Genomic DNA, 5000 nt, shown 5'->3' on the forward strand with positions numbered 1-5000 from the left:
GCCCGTGAGCCATGGCCGCTGAGCCTGCGCGTCCGGAGCCTGTGCTCCGCAACGGGAGAGGCCGCAACAGGGAGAGGCCCGCGTACCGCAAAAAAAAAAAAAAAAAGTGTTTATTGAGACATTTGGATTTTCAGGTTGATTAGAAGTTTCTCTGCTTTTCTGTGATTGCTGTGGCTGCTCAAGATGATGATAGAAAGATAGGTATATATGTTTAAAGTCAACAAGCCAGGCTAGTCTCATCTGTACAGCTGCTGCTGTGGCCGCTTCCTGCATGTGTGTTTCGGCAGGAAGAGATCAGGGGAGCCTGGGAAGGGAAGTATTTCAAAGAGGAGGATATTGTCAGATTTCCCAAATACGGCAGATAAATCAGTAAATATAGTACTGAAATGTGTGCGTGGGGCTTTTTGAAAACAACTTTTTTGAAGTTTAACTGGCATACAATAAGCTGCACATATTTAAAGCACGTAGTTGGATAAGTTTTCGTATATGTACACACCCTAAAACCATCACCTCAATCAAGCTAATGAGCACATCCATCACCCCCTAAACTTCCCTCTGCTTCTTTGTAACCCCTGCACCCCACCCTCCCCTATCCATCCTCCCCAGGAAACCACTAGTTTGCATTTTCTAGAATTTTATATAATTGAAATCATACAGTATGTACTCTTTTTTAATCTGGTTTCCTTATTTTGAGAATTGGCCTAATTATTTTGAGATTAAGACTCATCCATGTTGGAGCATATATCAAATAGTCTCCCTCTCTCTCTCTCTCTCTCTCTCTCTCTCTCATCCCCCGCCCCTGTCTCTCCTTCTTTTTGCTGAGTAGTTTTCCATTGTGAATATACCATGGATATATGGGTATATCTCTATTTGTTTATCCATTCTCCTGTTGGTGGACATTTGGGTTGTTTCCCATTTTCAGTTACTACAAATAAAGCTGGTTTGAATATTCATGTTCATGTCTTTGTATGAACATATGCTTTCTTTTCTCTTGGGTAAATACCTAGGCTGGCTCATATGGGTATGTGTATATTTAACATTTTTAAGAAATGGTTGCACTGTTTTTCAAAGCGGTTGTACCATTTTACCTTCCCGCCAGCAGTGTTTGAGAATTCCAATTCCTCCACGCCCTTGCCAGCACTTGGTACAGCAGGCTTTTTAACTTCAGCCATTCTAATATACGTTGTCCATGAACTCTGATGATCGAACGTTCTGATAATCTTCAGAAGCATCTGCATTATGGGACTTCCCTGGTGGTCCAGTGGGTAAGATTCTGTGCTTTCAATGCAGGGGCCTGGGTTCGATCCCTAGTCGGGGAACTAGATCCTGCGTGCATGCCGCAACTAAGAGTCCGTGTGCCACAACTAAGAGTCCGCGTGCCGCAGCTAAGACTCGGTGCAGCCAAAAATAAATAATAAATAAATATTTTTTTAAAATGAAACCATCTGCATTATGGCTGTGGGTCCACAAACCTGACAGCAATGGAAGGAGGAGACAATGAATACAGACGATTTTCAGAGACTTCTGGTTACAAGGGAAGGCTCCAAGTTCGTGTGAAAGTCATGGTTATATACTCAAAACAGGTCCACTCTACATCTGAATTACAACATTTTAAGGTTTATTATTTGCCAGCTCACAGTGTGGACAGTTAGGCGGGGCCTAGAGGATAAAATATTTCTTTTTTAATTTTACCAAATCATAAGGCCACGCTGCTTCTTGAACAGTATCTAAGTATTAAGGTTGGATAAAAATCAGCTGGAGGTCCTCACAGCCCTTTAACCAAGCTATAAATATGTCACATGTGTCTTTATTCTTTTCAACAGGGCACACCCAAACAGAAGACAAACAGGGAGGCTGGAAAGGAGAGACAAAGACAGAATGAGAAACAGGGTGACTGACCATCTGTCCCCGTTTGTGGGGACTGTCCCAGTTTTAGCACAGAATGTCTTGAGTCTGTGAGTGTGTTCCACTTTAGTCAGAGCTAAAGGGAGAATCAAATCAATACAGCCTGAGGCCTTGAATGGAGGAAAGAAGATGTCACACAATCTCAAACTGGTTTAGAGAATATTTCTCATTGCTCCCTAAAAATGAGACACGTCACTTTCACAAATCACCAATGCGCTATGTGTGGAAGTCATATAAAAGCTAGGGGTTCATAAGGTGGAAAAGGTTTCAAACCAGTCACTCAGGTGAATAGACGTAGTGGAGCAGGGACAGGCTGAGTTCAGGGCTCCTCCCCTGACCACCTCCCTCCATTCTGTGACCACCAGCTTCTCCTGCCCTTTGGGATGTCATTGTGGGTTGAACTGTGTCCTTCCCCCACCTCCAACTATGTCCAAGTCCTAACCCCAGTTACCTGTGAATATGACCTTATTTCAAGATGGGGTCTTCACTGATGTAATCAAGTTAAGATGAGGTCATACTGATTAAGGTGGGCCCAAATCCAATGACTGGTGTCCTTATAAAAAGAGAGAAATTTGGACACAGAAACACACACAAGGCGAGAAGTTCGCGTGACAATAGCGTCAGGGATTGGAGTGATGAATCTAGAAGCTAAGGAATGCCAAGGATTGCTGGCAGCCACCGGAAGTTAGGAGAGAGGCATGGAGTAGATTCTCCCTCAGACTTTCCAAAGAGGAAGCAGCCCCGCCCAACACCTGGGTTTCAAATTTCTGGCCTCTAGAACTGTGAGAATAACTTTCTGTTGTGTTAAGCCACCCAGTTCTGTGTACTTTGTTATGGTAGCCCTAGGAAACCAATACAGATGTGCTTCCACATATGAACCCCAGTGATCATTTATGTCCTGAGCATTTATTTAACCGTGGTTTATTGAGTAACTACCATGTTCCAGGGTCCATGTGGGCATTACGGGAGGAGCAAAGTAGAATACCAAGGCCTACCCTCCTCCTTTGCCTGAATTATCACGTGTACTTTCCTAGTCTCCACGCAGCTGTTACCTCTGCTAGAAAGCGATTCCCTAGGTGCGTTCCAATGGTTTTCAAGCATCTCTGGGTATCAGAATCACCTGGGGAGCTTTTTAAACACACTCATGCCCTGAGAGCTGAGATTCTGAGTCCCTGAGCTTGGGAGAGAGCCAGGGCATTTTGTAAATTCCACCAGTGCTTCTATCATACAAGGTTGAGACTCTCTGGAAGGGTGCTTCACCTCTGGGCTTTCACAGCACCCCAGGACTGCTTCAGCCATAGCACCCTCCACATTATATTGAAATGACGTGCTTCTTTTCATCTACTAGAAGAACATTTCTCAACTTGGGCTGCACAATTAAGCCAACTAGAAAGCTAAGATTCCACATGTGCCTGACCAATCCCAGACCAACTGAATCAGAATCTCCCCAGGTGAGCACAATTTGCAGCCAAGTTGGAGAATTACTGTACTAGATCACAAACTCCTTGGGGGCAGGCATCTAGCCTTCTTGATCCCAGTAACTCCATTGGCAAAACACTGCTGGTGCTTGTAGCTGCCATAAGCACACCAACAGATGTTCCTTAAGTAACTTAACTCTACCAGAAAATGAGTTTATAACCTAGCAGGGAGGCTAAGTGACTCTCCCAGAATGCATACTTGAATGGCTAAGGGCTCATTTTGAATATGTAAAGAAGCAGGCCATGAGGTAGACAGGCTGTAAGAGATCACCAACCCTACCCTGCTTGGTTCCATGGCTTTCCAAGATCAGTGTTCTAAAAATGTCTTATCAAGAGACTCTGAAAGTAGGCCACTGACAAATAAAATGTGTCTGGACTTCTCTGGAGGCTCAGGGGCTCTACTCTGCTCTTGTCTGTCTCTGTGTGCTCAGGACAAGAGGAATATGGCAGCCATCCTAAGCTAAGAAGAGAGAATCCGGTAGCATCCTCCAGCTTTCATGTGCTTTGATGTGCTTCAAGCGGTATGTGATACATCACGGTGAACGCTCCAAATCAGAGATCTGAGGTTTCCTTGGGGAAAAGGGAATGGGCTCAGGAAACAGAATCGTGTGACTTCAGTGGAGAATTTTCTGGTTGTGTGGCCTGGCTCTGACTTCTGACACGTCCCTGGGATCAAGCTCCAGGTCGACCCCCCTTGGAGTCATGTTCCCTGCTGGGCTCGGCCAAGCCTGGCCCCCTGCCTTGATAATGGGTCCGGTAGTCTCAGCCCTTTAAGGACCAGGCTGCTCCTGGTCTTTCCAATTTTCCCAGGTGGTTAGAGTTCTGACCCTGAGCCAAGTTCAACAGCTGAACCTCACTCAACAGGCCTCATCTCTGCTTCTTTTCTGCACTTGACAACTCCTTTCAGAACACGGGTAACGTCTTATCTCGTGGTCTTTCTACTTGTTCTTGCTCCAGGAGAGCATTTCTCATCATTCTTGAGTACTGCCCCCTCCCCAAGCCATTCTCTATCATCCTGTCTTATTTTCTTGATAGTACTCTGTGGAATTACCTGCTTAGTTGTAGAATTACTTACCTATCATCGGTCCCTCTTGCTCCTTCACTACATCCTAGAATATACGTTCCAGGAATGCACGGACTATTTTGTTTACACTAGATTTCTCAATAAGCATGTTAATGAGGGAATTCCCTGGTGGTCCAGTGGTTAAGACTCGGCGCTTTCACTGTGGTGACCCGGATTCAATCCCTGGCTGGGGAACTAAGATCTCACAAGCTGAGCGGCCAAAATATATATATATATAAGTATTTTAATGAATCCTTAGGCTAAACTGCCTGTCGCTCTGTTATTTCTTACAGAGCCTGTCTGCGACCCCAAGTGTTACTGCCATGAGAGTAGGTGTGTAATTTCCAGTTCCCACCTCTCCCTCCCTCCCCAGCTCAGTTGGCCCCATGCCAGGAGGCTCAGTGTCACATCTCCTGAGCACTGTTTCCATTCTGACAACTTGCCAGTATTCGTAGATGTCTGCACCTCTGCTTGCCTGCATAGCCCTGTTCTTACCAGCAATAGCTCTGCCTACTGGACCTTCAGCCCCCATCGTGAACTCTGGTCTCCTTGGC

The sequence above is a fragment of the Physeter macrocephalus genome, chromosome 13 (genome assembly GCF_002837175.3).
Source record: "Physeter macrocephalus isolate SW-GA chromosome 13, ASM283717v5, whole genome shotgun sequence".
NCBI lineage: Eukaryota > Metazoa > Chordata > Mammalia > Artiodactyla > Physeteridae > Physeter > Physeter macrocephalus.